General features: G+C 34.0%; 1 non-coding gene across 1 annotated transcript; it reads right to left on the minus strand.

Moving 5' to 3' along the window:
- Positions 1 to 5,660: 5,660 nt before the first annotated feature.
- LOC125161372 (U6 spliceosomal RNA) lies at positions 5,661 to 5,763 on the minus strand. The gene has a single exon (XR_007150584.1). It is a non-coding gene; the product is annotated as a U6 spliceosomal RNA (small nuclear RNA).
- Between the last annotated feature and the right edge of the window lie 15,847 nt (positions 5,764 to 21,610).

Genomic DNA, 21,610 nt, shown 5'->3' on the forward strand with positions numbered 1-21,610 from the left:
TATTTTATTGGGATGCAAATTCTCTATAACAGGAAGCAATTTCTGTAGATGTTTCTTCTATTTCCATACCTTGGGGAAACTTTCTAAACAGTGAGAACACATTCTCTTAGGAATCCAACAGTCAGTTCTTAAAGTAATAACTTTTTTCCAGTCTCTCTCTCTCTCTCTCTCTCTCTCTCTCTCTCTCTCTCTCTGTCTCTGTCTCTCTTTCTCTCTCTCTCCCTCTCATTGTAAAAATTATTTACTATATTTGATAGGAGCTCTTTTAAGAACTAGGATGCTACTTGAATCTTCATAATACAAAATGAGTGCATTTTTTTTTCATTATCCTAAGTCAGTAGGAAAAAAGCATTAGGTCAGAATTTAGTAATCTGACCCTAGTTCACCTTCTGAACTTGGAGTCCTTGCTTCTATCCTGGCAGATGAGCCAAGCAAAAAGAGCCCAGAATTACTACATGGGACCAGCTTTTTTTTCCAAATGAGATGAGACACAGGAAAAACCTATGGTAATTGTAATCAAAAGCCAAATAAGCAGAATAAGTAAGATAAACCTAGTCTAGCTCAGCTAACATTTGAGTTGATAAATGTCCATTTTGAGCCAGGCAGTTTTTAAAGAGCATGTGCTCCCTATGAAGACATTCTGGTGGAAGAGAGACGTAGATCTTAGCCTAAAAGGGGGCAGCCCAGAAGACTTAACAAAGGAGACAATTATTGAATTAGGAAGGCACTCCTTCAAAAGTGTGGGAATTTATAAAATAGAGGCTTCTGGGCTGAGGGAAGGGTACCCTTAAATGCATTTCCTTTACTGTTCTCGAGTTTCTCAATGCTAAGTTCTTCAATTATTCATGCCTTATATTTCATATCTTAGTCTACTTCCTCAACCAGGTATGTTGGAGAGCCAGGACACCATCTCATGTTGGGTAAAACATTTTAAATTGGGTAAAGCAATTTATGTGAGTAAATTGGACGAACTGTGTGGTTCTCTGTTCCATTTTACTTGTCGGTACAATTTCAAAACTGATTATTAACCTGTACAGAGTTACTAATTTATGTATTGTAGATAAATGAGCATTAAAAAGAAAGCTAGAAACAACAGCAATATGACTTCTAAGTATAATCATTTCACAAAAGAAAGGGCGTTTTAACAACAAAAAATCATAGAAAGGTTTCTTAAGCAAAGAATAAAGTCAGTAAGTGAAGCAATTTAGCTTTGGACGTTTTTTCTATCATCTCTTAGTTTTAATTTGGCCCAGACTCAAGAATATTTCTTCACAGACTGACTCCAGAGGACAAAGAGATTGGGAATATTGGAGTAGTCTTTCTCAAACTTCCCAGCTTTATCCTAGCCATTTTTCTCGCTAGAGTTACCTGGTAGAAACCTGTGTCTTCAAGCACGTAGGTTCACATAACTTCCAAGTCTCCTTCTGGTTTTCATTTGCTTATAACCTTAAACCACTACTGACTTTTAAGTGTTCAGCATAAAACCCAATTTGTGCCTTTATTCATTTACAACAGATGGGGCCAGAGTGAAAAAGGGGAGCAGGTTATAGCTTCCCTTTTTTGTAGCCTCTTTATTAAAATCACTTGCCTCATTTTTATAAGGATCACACTTTTTTCTAAGATGTGATTCTTATAAAGGATACACACTTCATTTTAGAACAGTTTAGTAAGTAGTAAACCTGGACTCTCAAAGTCTCCATAAAAAAGTTATGGCCAAACGGACCTTCATCTTAATCAAAATACCCAAACCTAATAGTTTTCCAAACATGCAGAAGCCCTGAGCAGGATGAAATTCCAATAAGTTTCAACTGTTGTCACTGAATGTTGCCAGTCCTAAAGGAACCAAGAGTTGTTGTTTACCAGGATGAGAAATGGGATAAGAAAGAATTATTACTCTTTGACTAAAAATACGTTGTCAGTCTGCCAAAGGGCTGGTAGTTAAAATTCTTCTACACATTATACTTCTGATATGAGTAACCATCACCTATACTAAATACATCTTTTTTTTTTTTTTTTTAACAGTAACAGATTGTGCTGGTCTAGTAAGGTAATGCATGGTCTGGATTACTAAATATGTCTTCCTAGTAACAATTGCATAAAAATACTTGAAAAAATCAATTAGCAGTGATGGAGGTCTTTTCAGTAATGACATAAAAGATTAAAAAAAAATGTATTTTCTATTTTGAAAAGAAAAGTACAGGCGGAAATAAAATCCCATTTTCATCACTAGTTTTTCTGCCTTAAGAAAAACTACGTGACTAAAATCAAATATAGCTTTTAAGTGGCAAGTTGTAGAAGAAAAACTAAGCTTCGGGAAAACCAGTCTTTGAATGAGGAGTGGTTTGAGAAATTTTAGATATTTAAATTTGTAAAGGAATAAGTGATAAAGACTTCAGTTTTAATTCACTTAGATTTACATTGTTCCTTTTAAATGATTCTTTTAAAACATACAAAGTATTAACATTTCAAATATAACAAAGAGAAATGGGGAATAATTTAAAAAATTATAGTCATGTTTTACATTCAGATTTAATAAGGGAAATATCATTGGCTCGAGGGTAGAAAAAATGAATTTATGTTTTATTTCTGAAATAAGATAACCTATTCTTATTGAGACAGTAAATATCCCATGTAGAAAATGAGAAAATAAAGGCAGCAACAACAATAGGAACATTCTCCCAACCTCAAACATACTAGTCTATTGATTTCTAGATCTTTTTCTAAGTATAAATACCTTTTATTTTCTGAAGTGTGGTTTTACTGTACATACTCTTTTGTAATCTATTTTTATCAGTGTTTACCTTTACTTCTCCATTTATGTATTGTACCTTTATCTCCATTTCTTCTGTTTCCATTGTACTTTTTGACTCTTTGATACACAGATTATATTTAAATTATCTTCAGTAAACCTAAAATTATTCTAATCAGTAACTAATCCCAGATAAAGCATGGCTTTCGGTATCGACGCCTCTAAAATCTTTTCATTTTTATCTGATGTTCTTTAGACCTCTTCATCGATCACATTGGCCTCCATCTCTAAAACCTTTTATGACCAAAAATGTCTAAAACTTATGGAGTATGGAAATAGGATAACTGTGTCTATTTGTGTATCAGACTAACAGTAATATTAGTTACTAACAAAATCTATACTGAAAACAGCTCTATTTTTAAAACTGTTTCTGCCCTTGCTTTATATGCACTGGGGTGTCCAGTTAAATTAATGTGTTTTAAAGGCACTTGGACTAATTCCACTCTGTGTGTTTATATCATCAATTCAATACATAGTTTCATTTGTTTCAATTTGCTTTCAGGTTTTGCTAATGCTGTTTTTCCCCTTTTAAATACATTTTCTTTTACAATTATGCAGAATATTTAAATGGTTCTAAAATAAAACCTATGAAACAGCATATTCGAAGAAGGCTAGCTGGTATTTCTGTCCTCTTCATCCTCTTCTCTCCCATTTCAAAGTATACACGTGTTTTCTAATTTTAAAATTATTTTTAGGAGTGCTCAGTCGGTTAAGTGTCCGACTCTTGGTTTTGATTCAGGTCATGATCTCACGGTTTTGTGTATTCGAGCCCCGCGTTGGACTCTGCTATGATGGTATGCAGCGTGCTTGGGATTCCGTCTCTCTCCCTCTCTCTCTGCCCCTCCCCTGCTCATGCTGTCTCTGTCCCTCTCAAAATAAATACATAAACTTAAAAAATAAATAAATAAAATTGTTTTTCTAGCTCTTACAATAAGCTATATATATATATATATAAACACTTAGTGTGTTTGCTTATATGTAACATATTCCTATCTATACTTAACATGTTGCATATACTGTACCATTCTTAGGTACACAATAGCATATTATACCCACTTTCTGCATCTAGCTTTCTTTATTTAATAATATATACTGGAAAAAAAATCCTTAGTAGTTTAGAGACCTATTCCTTTTGTCATGTTAGTATTAGTATTACCTAGAACTCTATTGTGTTCCTTTATTGTGTGTATTCAATTAACCCAAGTCCCTTATTGATGTACATTTGGCTTTCCCCCAGGCTTTATTTTTCAGGTATTGCTACCATAAATACACTTTACATGTCATTTTATTTTTCATATTTTTCTCAGTGTATCTTTGGGAGATGTTCTTAGAAGTAGTATTACTGGGTCACAAACCAAATGCAAAAATATTGCTGGTAATTACTAAATTTCCTTCCAAAGTGGTTTTAACATTTCGCATTTCCATTACCAATATAGGAGAATGTTTTATTCATTTTCTTCCACAGAGGGTATTGCCAAACTTTTGGATGTTAGCCAATACAATATGTGAGAAATGGGATCTCAGGGTGGTTTTAATTTGCAATTTCTTATTATGAGCAAAGCAGAACATCTTTCCATATTTTAGAGCATTTATATTTCTGTTCTCTTTGAGCTACCTGAATACTTTGTTCATTTTTCTATAGCACTAGGGTTTTTCTTTGTTTTTAGATCTTAATATATTTAGTGGACTGCCCTTTTCTGCATACAAATCACTTTTTTTGGTTCTTCACTTGTCTTTTCCATTTTTCAGTGGTGAGTACTGTGCACTGATATTTTCCATTATTTCGTTTATAAATTTAGTCCTAGTATGGACAATTTTCTCCATTCTAGATTTATAGTGAAACCTACCACCTATGTTTCCTTGTAGTAGTTATAAGATTTAAAAACAATCTCTAAGCCATTTAGAAGTTATCCTGTCATATGATGGAGGACTGGACCCAAATTTATTTTCTCTACATAACTCTCATTACACAATCTTACTTATTACAAAGTTGTATCTTTTCCTCCCTGATTTGAGATGCCATTTTTATCTCCTAGTAACGTTGCATTCTCACTTTGGGCTACTTCCAGACTTTCATTAATAAGACACGTTTTTAATTAACACTGATGTTGACCTGAATGGGACAGTTGTCCAAAAGGACATCCCTTTCTGATTCTGTCTGCTTGCTTCCTCTGTATGTCTTTTAGCTTATTGCTCCTTCTGCCATATTTTCAGTGAACTGTAAGCTAAATGCAAAAGCTTGATGCAGTCAAATGAGGACATTTTTTACTAGAATAATCATTGGTGAAATTATATACCTCATACCACATCGTAGCAGAAGTGACATAATATCAGGTTGGCCTGCCCTTAATAATGCTAAAATTATCCACCACATTTGTTAACATAAATGACCTCTCTGTTGTACATTTTTCCCTTGAGATATTTCTAATAGCAAAAATCAGGATTAGGTTTCTTGAAAATAGATTGATATATTTTGTAAAAACAATATGCAGACTAGAGGACAAAAAGAATTGAAAACGTATTTGTCAAGTTTGCTAGGATTGTAGGTATTTTCTTTTCAACATTATTCTTAACTTTGTACTTTCATACACTTCTGCTTTTAAAAACTTACTATCATTATTAAAGCAAAGGTCTAAACTATCTCACCCAAATCATATCACTGATAGATATTTTAAAGACATATGTATCATTCAAATGATTTCTCTTTTAGCTTATTCCTGTATTCCAGACAAGCAAAGGAAATAGAAGAATAGAACCATATTCAACAACAATTTAAAAAATTTTATTGTAAATTCTGAATTAAAAATTTTTGTATTTATTGTTTACTTTTAGGGTTTTTTTGTTTGTTTGTTTGTTTATGGCACACTTCATGAATTTGGAAGTCTTCCTTGCAGAGTCCATGATAATCTTCTCTATCATTTTAATTTTAGTATATGTGCTGCTGAAGCAAGCACTATTTATTTTCAGTTTTATAGAATTATTACTAATACACAATTAATCAATATAATCAAGATTTGATAATTATTAAGCAAATTTTATTCATTTTAATGAGAAGAATGGATATTTACTTTATTTTATGCAGACATGGATTGGTATGACTTGTTTCAACAATCATCCAGGATTCAGCCTCAAATTTACTCCTCTATTTCATCGTTATAAATGTCAGCAGTAAGCAACATATCTCATATTTTAAAAAATAAATAAATGGGAATGAAAATTATTCTAGCAGAGATATATCACCCAATTATTTAAATTCTTTCTATGTTGTATGCCAAAATAATATCGTGATCTTTTAACCAAATTACTTTTAATGATTTATTAGCTGACAACTCAATTAGGTCCTCCTTTAATTTTGTTGAAAGCAAACAATGGAAACCACTTGAATTGTAAAAGCATTTGTTACCCAATCATCAAAGTCATGTACATCTTCAACTTTGGGGAAGTTTAAAAATAGGCTACCCCAAGAGCTATCAAGTTTCCTAGTTTTCATTCAAGTGTCTGAAGTTAAAGGAAGTTTCTTAGGCAACGGTTTGTTTCATGGTTTCTTTGTTTGGTGCACTGGGGATTTTTACATATAATGTCAAACGCACCACAGCAAAAGTCAAAACGTGTGAGCATAAGTGGAAGACAATGATGGGGAAAAGAGAACTGGCATAACACCTCCTTTGGAAAATATCTATTCTGGTCTTCTGTCCACATCAAATTGGATTATTTGTTTTTTTGTTGCAGTTGTTGAGTTGTACGAGTTCTTTACATATTTTAGGTATTAACTCTTTATCAAAAATGTCATTTGCAAATACCTTCTCCCATTCGGTAGGTTGCCTTTTATTTGGTTGATGGTTTCCTTCACTGTGTAAAAGCTTTTAGTTATCAAAATAGTAGTAGTCTCAATTGTTTATTTTCCCCTTTGTTACACTGACTTGAGACAGATCCAAAAAACTGTTGCTAAGGTTGATGTCCAAGAGTTTTCTTTTAGGAGTTTTAAGGTTTCAGAGCTTACTTTTAGGTCTTTAATCCACTTTGAATTTACTTTTGTGTATTGTGTAAGAAAGTGATCCAATCTCTTTTTTGCATATAAGCTGTCCAGTTTTTCTAGCAACATTTATTAAGGAGAATATCTTTTCTACATTGTATATCTTTGCCTTTTTGGTCAGAGATTAATTGATCATAGAGGCATGGGTTAATTTCTGGGATCCCTATTCTATTGATCTATGTGCCTATTTTTGTGCCAGTACCATGCTGTTTTGATTACCATAGCTTTGTAATATAGTTTGAAATCTGAGATTGTGATATCTCAAGAGTTGTTCTATCTCAAGATTGCTTTGACTATTTGGAATCTTTTCTAGTTCCAAAGAAATTTACAGATGGTCAACAGACACATGGAAAGAAGATCAACATCACTAATCACTAGTGAAATGCAAATCAATACTACTGTGAGATATCAACTCATACCAATCAAAATGGCTAGTATTAAAAAGACAAGGCACAACACAGGCTGATGAGGATGTAGAGAAAAGAGAACCTTCATGCATTGTTGGTATGAATGTAAATTGGTGCAGCCACTATGAAAAGGGTATGGAAGCTCCTCAAAAAATTAAAAATAGGAATACCATATGATCCAATAATACCACTACTGGATATTTACCAAAAAGAAAAAAAAAAGAAAAATGGAAACACTAACTTGAAAAGATATATGCAACTCTATTATTTATTGCAGCATTATTTACAATAGCCAAGATATGGAAGCAACATAAGTGTTCATCAATATGTGAATGGAAAAAGAAGGCAATGTCATTTAAAACACTGTAATTTCAAGGAAGGAAGCACACCATTTTCCCTAATGCTTAAGCACATAATTTAAAATTAATTTTATTATTTATTATAATGAAAGGAAGATGTTATTTGAGGGTTGTTCTAAGCATAATGTAGTTGCATGGATGAAAGCACATGGCTTTCCCAAGTGTTTATACACATATGTTCAAATCACTTGTAAATTGATGAAAGGAAGATGTTTCCTGACACCCATACCATGCAAACACTACATAAATAACAGATCTGTACCTCTGAACAACACGAATACACCACACATAACACACACACACACACACACACACACACACACACATATACCTCACACCAAACCATATACTATACATACACCACTAACACAGAACATATATACTACATACCCCATCCATACATCACACACAGAAGACACACAACACATAATCACACAGGCCACACATAGAAATACTACATACATACACAAGACATAAACCACATAACAGCACACAGAGTACGGAATATTATTCAGCCATAAAAAATAATGAGACCTTACCATTTCCAACAACAGTGATAGACCTAGAGGATATTGTGCTAAATGAATTAAGTGAGACAGAAAAAGACAAATACCATATGATTTATCTTATATGTGGAATCTAAAAAAACAAAACAAATGAACAAACAAACAAAACCAGAAACAGACTCAGAAAACAAACTGGGAACTGCTAGAGGGGAGAGGGTCGGGGATGGGCAAAATCAGTGAGGAGGATTAAGAAGTACAAACTTCCAGTTATAAAATAAATTAATCATAGGAATGTAAAGTACCACACAGGGAATTTATAGCCAATAAAATTTCAGTGACTTTAGTGATGGATGGTAACTACATTTATGATGAGCATTTCATAATGTATACAATTATTAGTTCATTATGTTGTACACCTAAAACTAATACAATATTGCATATCAACTATGCTTCAATTAAAATAAAAGGGGGGGGGGATGGCATAGCATCTTACCTGCAAGTGTGTTCTCAGACACACACATTTCAGCCAAGACTACTTATGAAAGTTCAGAAATGGAGCTAGAAAGTGACTTCCTTAACACTGTCCATACCTGGACACTGTCCATATCTTGGGATTCATGAAAGTATGCTTTCCATGGGAAAATATCTCTGAGTTTAAAGAGCATTGTCATAGGTCATAAAAAAGTCATGTACAGTGCTTCTCAAAGTGAAACAAAACAAAAACTTTTATAGAGAGATGCTGAAAAGTGTCAAGAAACTAATTAGCCGCTAACATGTCAACATCATCTCTCTTCACTTCTCTCCCTGATCTTCTGGAAGCCTGTACGTTGTCCTCCCTGAAAAGAGTCTAAACTGCATCGGTTGAAATCTGTTGTTCCTTAGATGAGCTTAGTTTGATCCAAATAGCAGCCCTTCCACATGAAAAAGATTCTCAAGTTTAAAGGGTTAGAAACTTCAGAGATCTGGCATTTAGCTTGCTAGAGTAGTGGCAAGTAGCCCTCATGAAGCACGAGAAAGATGATATAAAGTTTCGTAAATATTGTCTTCAGTATTATTACAGTAGGGACTAGTGCCTTAATATTCTAAATATTAATGCCTTCTCACTATGTTCAAAATACAATAGTATGCTGACGCATACTTACACACTGTCATGCAGTGTATTTAATCTATTACTTAACATGTTATACATTAGTGCTTGGGGGAAGATAGCATACAATTCCACGTAATTTTTGGTATTATTTTTAGCAAGCTGAATTATGGCCTTCTCTGTGAATAAAAACTATGACCAACAACTTAACTTACTTAAAACAAAAGGCAATCTGGGGGCACCTGGTGGCTCAGTCAGTTAAGCATGCAACTCTTGGTTTTGGTTTAGGTCATGAACTCCTGGGTTTGTAAGATTGAGCCCCACATCCAGCTCTGTGCTTACAGTGCAGAGCCTGCTTGGGGATTCTCTCTCTCCCTCTCTCTGTGCCTCTTCCTCTCACTCTCTTTCTCTCTCTCAAAAATAAATAAATAACTTTTTTTTTGAAGGCAATCTGGAAAGCATTGGTAATAAGTTGACATATACATGTCAAAGTATTTAAATGTTTTGGTGTCAGGTAAGATATGATAAATTAAACAGAGGTGGAAAAATGAACAGAAAATTGCATACATGCTATGCATGGCAAGAATGTGTTTTATTCAGCTCTAGATTTAATAATATTTTGATTTAAGGCTTAGACAAAACTCAAATCTCTTAAATTGGGGGCTCACTGGCAAATGTGAATTCTTTTTCATTCTTCCCTTAAAAATTAGTTGTGATTTATCATAGTGTATTCAAGGGGCCATTTGTACATTTAATAGCTCTTATTAAATCAGAAACACCCAGACCATTTCCTTGAAAATGCATATGGGTGTAAATACTATTGGAAAATGTTCTTGGCAAGTTAATTTCGGAGCTTGCCAAACCCCAGACATCTTAGACATGCTTGAAGATGTTATAATGAACAAAACATACTACCAGTTCACTGAACCTTGGAGTTATGTGTCAGGAAAGCAGACAAAATACCAAATATGTTGTCATGCTTTCACTAAACCAAAGCCGTTCTCATGTGGTTGAATTCCAACCGAAGGCTTCTTCCATTTTTTAGCTCAGCTATGGGATGTATTAGAGTGACAAAACCAATGGCAGGTTCCCATAGGACTTGCCATCAGTTGTTCATAATGATCTCTGAAGTAGGAATGTGCATGCATTTTTTGGAGACTTCCATAAAAGGACAAGGTAACTCTTAACGGGTCTTCTAAAATTTACGTTGGGGGGTGAATTTCCTACCAGTGATTCTTGGAAATTTTTTCATTAGAAAGAAATTAGTAAAAACACATGTTATATATATTTGGGGGGGCAGGAACTTTTAGAGTCTTATCATTATATTCCTCATGACGGACCCCACAGGGTTGTGCAACGCTCCTACTTTTACATAGCACCCTGTGGTTCATGATGCTAAATGTGAACACATGAGTAATAGTTCTTCTTCTACCTGGCCAGAGACTATTTTCTCCTTCAAGTCATTACCTAAAGCCTATACATAGATAGTCATTCTTTGAGATGAATTAAGATTAGACATATATTTCCAATACTACATCAAGTCCTGGATAGCTTATGTGTATATGAGGAATTTCACTTTTACTTGAGAACAATCCACACTCCATCATACATAATTCATTATACAAAACTGGTTGGGAGAGAGGGGACTCTAGAACATATGGAAATTACTTGATGAATGTTTTGTTTTTAGTGTGCTTACATTTGGATGCCTCTAAACTGAGATAATAGAAACTCTTTCTTAGGGTTCTTTGGAGCAATTACTAACAGAATTCTGGCAGTCCAAGCTAAGGAAGACAGAAGGGATAAAGAGGCAAGTAAAGCTAGCAACATGCAATGCATTCTGATTTAGAAATATCCAAAAGGCTGGGCCACAAGTGGAGAAATCATTGGAACACCATGAGGGCAAATGTTTTAAGAAGACAAGAATTCTAATTAGCCTGGATGGGAAACTCAGCATGAGGCTAAATAGTTGGTTTGATGTTTAGAGTCATTATACTGGATGGTGTCAGTAAGATTACACAATACCATTATGATAACACAAATGTTAAACAAATCACCCATCTCAGAATTTCCTAAACAGCATTTTACAGCTTTTGGAGAGAATTTTTTTTTTAAAAAATATTGTAGTGTTTTTCTTTGTTGGATTCCCTAATGAATTTAGCAGTCTTTATACTTAGCAGGAAATCTGGACTGATCATTTGAGGCCTGTTTTCTTTATCCATTGTGGAGTACGGGTTTACTTTTGGACACCTAATAAATCATGATCTAACATCTAAGAAACAGACTTATTGCCACATTGCTAAATCAAAGTGGAAAAAAAACCCAGAATAAATAACTGGTTTATCTTTCACCTATAGGATAGTAATGAACCAGAAGTGATATTCTCTAGTAATGATATTCTAGACTCTATTATTGATGTTAGGACCCTGATCTTACTATGTAGAGTTAGTAATGGTTTTGTATTTGAAAATGTTAAGCCCTGCCTTGTTTGTAGCTCACCAAGGAATACGACCATATGCGATGCTTTTCTATTTCAGGCAATGCCCCCACTGCTGGATAGATTGCTGTTGACAGCTTTTGACCAGAGGGAGCCATTAGATTTTGCTGGCTAGCAAACAATTACAGCTTTGATATGAGCTACAAGGTAAAGATGAAAAGGAATACCAATGCAGAAAAATATGCTAGCTCTGTGTGGTCTCTAGACCCTTCTTGTGCAAATGAAAAATTATTTAGATGTAAAAACTAACAAAAGAAAACCAAAGAGAAAAAAATAAATCCCAAACTTTTCAGGATTCTAACAGGTAGATGGAACACTTGAAAGAGACTTGTAAGAAATAGGATAGAAACTTCATACCACTAAAAAGGAATTCAAAGGATTTGTTTGAAGATAACCAAATGTTTTGATTCATGCTATTGGTGGGAGAGTTTTAAAAATAATTTCGACATTTGGAAATACACTGATTTTGTTCCTAGTACTGTAGTCTTAACGACAGCAGTTGTATCTTATACACAGTGATGCAACAATATGTTTAAGCTGATCAAGCTTGTGGATATTGTCAAACAACAAGGTAACAAGAAATATTTGTATTATTTAGACATTGCTAAACCTAAACATAAGATAAATCAGTAGTTTCTTAGTTTAAAAATGCAGCTTATACTTAAAAAAAGGCAAGAACTATGACAAATTTAGGACTCCATGGATCTTGTAGTTATGAGAAAATCAAATTAAATGTTTATATGGATAAGCACACCTTCAACAGAATAAAAAATTATACTTAGATTCTGAAGTGAATCTTAGAAAAGATAAAAAAGCTGACTTCTCTATGTGCAGTGCTCTTCGTACTGAGACTTTTATGCATTGGAAGTAAATAATCAATGATCCATGAGTTAAATTTTGAAATATAAAGGTTGTGATATCTAAGGAAAATGAAACCTTGTACTCTTTTACTATGATAAAGGAAGTGCAATATTCTTTTATAAATGATCCAAGGAAATAGATTTGCTAATTTGCCAAGGTGCTAATACACCATTTAATTTTTCTTTTGTTTTTAACTATCCAGATTAGAATCACCACTTTTTTTCCTCTGGATGTTTTTGTCAATATCTATCTAACACGAATGGAGTAGAAACTGACTTCTTCAACAGAACATATGTAGTTTGGGTTTAGTGTATTAGCTAAAAATGTATAGTTTTGCAATATTATACTGCTTTCAAAAGTGGGCACCTTCTATAAATACAAGCCAACCTCCTTTTGGAACAAATGCATGCTAAATATTTTGCCCCTACATTTTCTCTTGCAAGATTTCTGAAATGATGTTAAATTGTTTTAACATGGTTAGTGCCCTCTTCAGTTAAGACCAGTAGTATAGGTTTTAGAAGTAAAAACATGATTATGTTACAACCGACATGATGACACCTAAAATAGACATTCTTCCCTGAATTGAAAGGCACTATTCAATACACGTAAGTGACAAAATGTAACTTCCTTTATAATAATGTGGTGACAGATAGTAATGATTCTCTCACTCAGGTCTGGAAGCCTCCTTCAGTTGACACTCTTCCTTCAAATTTGAGGTTCATGAAGGTCTGGCTGTCTGGCATGTAGAACTACTAAGCAGATAATTTCATTCTAATAGGGATATATAGTTTTTATTTTCCAAGTATATTATTTTTTTCAACTTGGTTTCTACTGCCCTATCTGTTAAAAGAGAATAATAATAATTAATAAATCTATTATTGGGAGGGTTATAAATCACTTTGTACAATATCTGGCACATGGTAAGTCCTCAAGAAATGTTAGCTACTTTTAAGATGGTTATTGTTTTCACCCATTGTTTTAGGGCTCAGAGTCCTTGTCATAACATTAAATGAACAAATTATTGAATTTAAAATCGGTCAATCATCAAGCGAAAATGTTGTGAAAAACATGATTAAATCTCTTTAAACATCATGATATTTTCCCCCTTTGCTGCCATGTATCTAATTGCAAATCTTTTTTTTTTCTTTTCTCTATACAAAAACATCTTAAAAATTTCAAAGCCCTAAGATGTATACTATCACAAGTAACAAATTATTAATATTCTCCAAAATAATTGAATTCACAATAGCATATAGGATATCCAATAAGTAACATACATATTGATAGAATTCCTACAAGTGGATTTAAGAAATTACAACTAAATAAGAATCAAAATTATTTGAAATTCAATACATAAAAGCACTCATATTTTAAGAGGATGATTTGGAAAAAGGAAGAGACGATTTTGAAATGTTAAGAGTAAACAGTCCCATTTTAAAGAATACTAAAAAAGAAAGTCAGCAGGGCACTATATTGGACTAACAAATATTATGTTGATCATTGCTTGGTTTTATATCTGGGCATTTAAAAACCTCTCTCCACTTTGATGTCTGAATTCTTGATCTCTCTTCATCCACCCTTTTCTCTAACCTGTTCCTTCTCTATTTTTTTCTCTTTTTGTAGTCTAAATAGTATTGGCCCATATTAGTCTGAGAAACATACTTCAAAAATTTCCTCCCCTCCACCCCCCACATGCTGTCTATCACAAAGTCCTGATGATGCTACTTAAAACTATTTCTGAAATTGTTCTACTTCTCTTGGTCTATACTACCTTCCTTTCTTGCCTAGATATTTATCTACTTATTACACTTTTAAAAAGCTTATTGGTTTATGCAAGTTATATTTTTCACCATGAGACAATTTTTGTAGTAAATATATATTTTGGAACATTGTCTGTCTGATTCAAGTTTTTAAATTTATTGTATTTGTTAATTATATTTTATATTATATTGTTATATATATATAATGTTCATATCATATTTTAGTTGTTCTGTATCTTTTACATCAAGTCTTTTAGTCGTTTTATTCAAATCTTCTATTTCCTTATCTAAACTTTTTTTTATTTTTTAAAAGTTTTTTTAGTATTTATTCATTTTTGAAAGAGAGAGACAGAGCATGAGCAGGCAGAGAGGGAGACACAGAATTCGAAGCAGGCTCCTCTGAGCTGTCAGCACAGAGCTCGATGTGGGGCTCAAACTCATGAACTTGTGACATCATGACCTGAGCCAAAGCCGGATGCTCAATCAACTGAGCCACACAGGCACCCCAAACATTTTTTTTTAGTTTTATACATCAATTTCTATTTACATAATATATTACCTACCCATAATTTAAATACCCAACTATATTGGTGGCTTTGTTCATTTGTTTTTAGATTTCTATCAAATTTTCATTGTATATTTCAAGGTTATTTATTTAAAGCATGGGCAGTCATAAATTTTATATTATGTTGGCACATTCTTCCTTTTATTGTTGTACAATTCTTATCTCTATTCCAATTAATGCTTTTGATTATTTTGAATTTTTTCTGTGAATAAGATTAATATAACATGTTTTCATGTATTTTGTGTTTGCCTGATTTATCTTTTACATGAAAATTCATTTCAAACTTTCTAGATAGCTTATCATATGTATGTCTCTTTATATTTATATAGCCTTTACATGGATACAATTTTATACAATTTGGCATTCTCTTGGCTCTTAATTGATTAATTTAAAGGAGGAATTTAATTCCTCCTATTGTTGATATAATTAGTTGACTTGTTAGATTTTATTTGGTGCTCTTGTATTTTTTTTATTTTTTTTTTCCTTTGGCTTAAATTACCCTGTCTTGACATTTGTTAAATTGATAAGGACATCTATGCTCTCTCTTCTTCTTCTTTTTTTAACTCTATTTATCAGCTATAAATTGTATGTCTATTATTTTAATGGTTATCCTTAATGGTTTTAGCCATACATTTTTAGCTTTTGGGAAAATAAATAAAAATGATGCAAATGACAACAAAGGGAGGCTATTTATTCAGAGCATGTTTTAGCAAGGAAGTTGCCACCATCATTTGCTTTTGGCCAAGAAACTGGAGAGTAAAAACTTAAAATCAAAACTGGGAAAGCTTCAGGTGTGCTCTGATTACAGGTTGCTGTCATGAGGAAGCTAGAAAAAGTCTGACTAGAAATGAGTTATGTAAGTGGTTTGAAATACATATTTGGCTTTTGCTGGTGGATTCCTGAGTTGGTGGGCAAAATACAGGAAACTTATATTCATTGATTAATTCACAACAATTCTGGGCCAGTTCCTGCACAGCTTGTAAATTGTTTTTTGTTTTTTGTTTTTTTTGGTGGAATGCTGCAGACATTTAGGCCTGGGCTCTTTTATCATACATGTCCTGGTCACTGAATACATTGGCTGATATATTCAATCTCTCACTGCAAGTCTTTCTTACAATGTGTTAAAACCATACAATATCTCTATCAAACTCACCATATAAAAATAAAGCTCAGTTCCTTCTTAATCATCCAGCACACTAAATTTCTTCCATTGTCCTTTACAATTATCTCTAGCATTTAGGTCTATATTCTTAAAAATAAAATTTTGTATTATTTTATACACAGAAACCGTTAATGAAATGGGTGAATACACGTTAAAATTGGGCTTACCACTGCTTTTGCATTCTATTGATTGATTCACATCTTACTTTCCGTTCTGACTTACATATTATGATTTGAGGATGGTACAATTTCCTATTCCTTGATTGTCTAGAAAATCCCTTGCATTTGGATAATTGTTCAGCTGCATACAAAAAATTTTCATTGGCAATTATCTTTCTCTTAGGATGTTTAATATATTACTCCATTGTGTCTGGCCATTATTGTGGATAAGAAATCTGCTATATAAGGCCACTAAGGAAAAATTGTCTTTTATTTATGGTGCAACTGAAGATTTCATATTTATCCTTTATCCTTGATGTTATTTTTGTTTTTGAACCGTGTATTTGTTTTTATTTATCCTGAACAATACTTGGTGTTTATTTTTAATCGAATAGGTTCATATTATGTTCAGTTTTGGAAAATTCTCAGCCATTGTCTTATTAAATATTTGTTCCATATTATTTCCCATATTTGTTTCTTTTAAATTGCTCTTAAATTTATGTTGGTCATCTTAATCTATCTCTGTATTTATGACTCTTTAATATTTTTACATCTGTTTTATGCTTCATTTTGTGTTAATTCCTCAGCACAGTGTACTTACAGTTTGCTATACCATTCAGGAGTCACTATAGACTTTATACATTATGATATTTTTCTTTCAACAACTCATTTTATTTCCAAGATTTCTAAATTGTTTACATGCATCTACATTTTTTTTAATTTTGCTTCATTTTGTTTCAAATATGCTTCTAAAATATTTTTCCTCGAGTTATACTTTGTGAGGGTTCCAAGAGTGTTAAACAAGTTTAGATTATTATGTTATTTTAATTTCTTCTGAAATCTTGTGATTATTGTTGTTCTTAGATTTGTTTGATAGGATTATATTTATTCGTGTGTTTTGCTATTTTGAGTTCCAGGTGCATGCTCTTTATATCTCTTTGTTCTCCATCTTTCTCATTCTTTAGTGGTATTGGGATTGCTTCTACCTGGTCCCTGGGACCCCAGTTTATAATCAGGTCTTATTTTAGAAGTTTGAGGAATTTACACCATGGGGATAGTTCCAAGATCCAGGAATCCAAGCATGGAGCGTTTGTCTCAGGTTCTGGTTGGGAGGTTGGCTCTGTATCCTCCTACGTCCCCAAGCAAACTGCTTCATGCTAGGCAGAGCCCCAGTACCAGAAATTTTTTCTCTCCTTTATGTTCACGGTGGAAAGCCCCACTCTGGCAACTGGTTTCCAGCAGCGAATTTGGCTTTTTTCCCAGTATTTACTCCAAATACATTCAGTCTTTTCTGTTGCACAGAAGTTGGACTCCTAGCAGCTTCTGACTGCTTCCAGATCTACAATCCAACAGGCCATCAGCTTCAATTCTGAGTATTTTATTTGATTCTTTTCAACTTCTTGAACTTGGAGATATTTATCTTTTTTCCATCATTTTTGGGTAATGGATTTCTTCAGTATTTGCTTTTTATATTTTATCTGTCATGGTTATATATTTGAAGTGGGATAGAGTGAGCTTCAAAGCATATATTTGCAATATCATTTCCCCAAAGCTGCATCTTAGTTTTGTTTTGAACATAGGTCACTTTGACTAAATTAAAAACTCAGTGAAGGCAGTGGCCTTATCTGTTTTGGTCATACTACTAATGCTTAGAATTGGACTTTAATAAACATGTACTATATCATGCATTATTTAATTCATTACCAGGTGACCTAGGAACAATCTGACAATAATAGCATAATGCCTTGGGAAGTTTTAGCAGGCTAAATAGAGGAAAGTAATGCAACTTAGCATCATTAATACATACTTCATATAGGGAGGCTGATCATGGAATTTTACTGCAATTGAGCAAACACCAAAATCAATATCTCAAAAAGTAAGTCCTCTTTCTTTCTAACCATACAAAAAAAAAGTGTCTTCATTTCAGTGGCATGCAGTAAAATGAAAATGAAAAATTCAATAATGAGATAAATAAGGAAAAGGATAAATAATAGATACCAATTCACAGACTTTACATTGGACATCAAGAACTAAGCAGAATCTAAGAAAGCCCTATCATTTGATGATAGACATTAAATGAGGGTACAAAAGTAAAGGCATCTTACTTATAAGTAATCATTTAAATCTCAAAGTAAATTTTTGACATGGGTTATCATTCTAAGTATAAAGATGAGTAAAATGAAATTTTGAGGGTTTGAGTGATCTATGCCCAATGACTTCAGTCCTAAACTGTTTGTGAATCTACATTTGTCTTCAAAAATCATGCTTCTAATCACTAAGAGGAAAAACTCTGAAATGCAGAATTCTTTGTATAACAAATTTTCCACATCTAGGAAAATTCAGGACAATGTTCTCACAATTCACTTATTTATTCTTTAATTCAACAGATATCTGTTGACTTCTTTCCTACTCTGTGTTATATAGTGTGTTGGACACAGGAACCAAAGAGTGAGCCAGAAAGATGTATTTTACTTCACACATACGTGGACAAAAGCAATTCAATAATTATGAGAATAACCTTTTAAGAATTAAGAAGAGCTTGTTGTTTCATGTAGGTTATCCTTAACATAAGACAATGTAAATAAGATAGACCTTGAGAAGTTATCTGGACAGGCTCTAAAATTTATTATTTTACCTAAAGTATATAGCTTTCATTTGAACTAGCTTATATTTATTAGTTTTTCCAAACCAAGAGGGGCTAATGTTACCTCTTTCAGTATGTTGAAAATCATATTGAAGGAACTGCTTTATTTTTCTGGGACACTGATCAAAACTCTGTTGAAATAAGCATAGTGTGATCATACTAATAAAAATGAATCATTTTTAGAGGCATCTAAAAATTGAATTTACTAATTTAGCATCAAGTGTCTATAACCCTCTCTTTCTTTTCAAGGTTCAATTTCTCCCAAGGTATTGTTGGGAGTGGTTGATTTCATGTCTTTCCTGTATGATCCACAGAAAGCCCCTATAGGTGCTTACCTCTGGTGCTCAAGTTCTAGCAGGCACCCCTCACTATTCGCCTTTGCTGGTTTCTACTGCACCCCTTCATGTGTTTTCTTGACTCCCACAGTGAGAGGTTGGTATCATGATGGGTCAGGCCACATTTGTCCTTATTGCCCTGCCCATTTATTCCCCTATAATTCAGGTGGGAATTAACCTAGTAATTAAAGTCACAAAGAGAAACCTGTTTTCTTACGATTATACCCCATTTTCTTTTTGTAAATTTTTTTTTCAACATTTATTTATTTTTGGGACAGGGAGAGACAGAGCATGAACGGGGAGGGGCAGAGAGAGAGGGAGACACAGAATCGGAAACAGGCTCCAGGCTCTGAGCCATCAGCCCAGAGCCTGATGCGGGGCTCGAACTCACGGACCGCGAGATCGTGACCTGGCTGAAGTCGGACGCTTAACCGACTGCGCCACCCAGGCGCCCCTATACCCCATTTTCTAATCTAGCTTCCCTTATCTCACATTTGGGCACCCCACTGTAAAAGAGGCCTTTCTTCATATTTCCATGTTTTAGATCTCTACCCACCATTTAATTATTTAATCTTTTTTAATAGAAACTGATCTTGACTAAGGACCTTTCCCCTTCCTCTAGTGGTGTGTTTCTCTATATTTGAATTATTAAGTCTAGACCAGAGGTCAGAAAATGTAAGCCTATGATTAGAAACAACGTTGAAGCTACTTTGGGAGCAAACACAGTGGTCAGAAATGTCTTTTTGTTTATTGCCAAATAATTCATATCTTAAAGATTTTATGTTAGAATTTAGATTCTTGACTTCTCCTAATAAATTGAAAATTTTAGAAACCCAGGCTTTGTATTCCTACACGGAAGCAAGTAGATGTTGTGGAGTGGCTGAGCCCGCCAGAAGAAAAGAAGCCTGCAGTATCTAGGTTGTCATGGAACTGCTTTGCTCCATTAGTTACATCCTACCTATTTTATTTGTTTTCACTACCTGCTGCACCCAGGAAGCATTGGAGTTTTTTGTTCTTTTGTTAGAGAAAGCTCCAGGTGCCATTACATGGTTAATTGAGATCCGAGCCAGTCCAGAACTGTGATGGACTCTTCAAGTCTAATCCACATTAAAGTCTACCCACCAGCCAAAGTAATTTTTCTTGTTTATTTTCCTTATTTCCAAAATGACAGTTATCAAATGTTAGTAAAATATGTACTATCTTTACCATTTCTGATACGTCCAAGTAGAATTTGTACATTTTTTTTACTTAAGGAAGGATTCAATCAGGGTTATTTACTTATTTATTTATTTACTTGTTTCAGGAACATCAAGTGCATTTTAGGCATTTTGAGAAGAAGAAGCCTTATGGATTCAAAACTGAGACTTATACAGTGGGAAGGACTAGAGAAATGGAAGTCAGGAAGATGCTCTCCAAGAAATCAGAGGGTACAAGAGTCACAAGAAAGCTAGAACCAATGGCTGGTCTGCCTATGGTTGGGGATTCCTAAAAAACATTTGGCAAATCCTCAGGCAGCTGTAAACCTATTACTATGACCCAGTCTGCAAATGCTGACAGAGGACAATGTCTTCTCCTTCTCCACCTTCTAAATTTTATATGAGTGTTTCTCATTCTTGGAGCTGAACCAGAAACCTGCAGACAAAGGAGGCTGGGAAATGTAGCTCCAATCTTTCCTTCTCTGTGGTACAGGAAGAGCTTAGAAGGTCAGAATATGACTCAACGTCAATGAACATGTTACACAAAGAAGATTGCTTTTAAAATAAATCTGATGGTCAAGGGAGACAAAGGAAAATGGAAGATCCTAAGATGAAAAGTATCAGAGCCATTATTAGCCAGGGAAGACTAGAAGTTTCATAGCAGGTCTGGGCCTGGTACCCTAGGTTCCTGGAGTCTGACAACAACAATTGTGGAGGGACCTGGGATGTCCATCATCTTGTGTGAAAAGGAGACTAAATCATTGATGAAAAGTTGGACCACAAGCCATCAAAGACTGAACTAGGAGGGATTATGCAAGGTGGGGCTGCAACACAGGAAGGATTTGTGTGGTGAGAGGAAAGAGGAACTCTAAAAGGAAAGAGAAAGAGTGGGTGGGGGGCAGGGCAGCTAGGGCAGTCACCAGCTGGGGTTTTCCTGAGGCTGCAGTGATGTAGGAAAAGCATACAAAAACAAGGTAAGGTGAGCATTGACATCTACAGTAGACTGCAGGAACGGTTACGTGAGGATTGTGAAGGGCTGACACAGAGCTGGGAACTGGAGTAGGTTAGAAGGATGGTCTTGTAATGTGAGCTCAAAGTCTCCAAAAGTGTACAAACAAAGGGGTAAATGGGCAGATGCAAGTGTGTTTTTGTGGCATGAGTTTCCACAAGACCATTTTGTGCATGCTGTTTCCTGAGATTAGATGGTCAATATCATGTGTTCATTCAGTGT

Source organism: Prionailurus viverrinus, chromosome A2 (assembly GCF_022837055.1).
Source record: "Prionailurus viverrinus isolate Anna chromosome A2, UM_Priviv_1.0, whole genome shotgun sequence".
In the NCBI taxonomy this organism is placed as follows: Eukaryota; Metazoa; Chordata; class Mammalia; order Carnivora; family Felidae; genus Prionailurus; species Prionailurus viverrinus.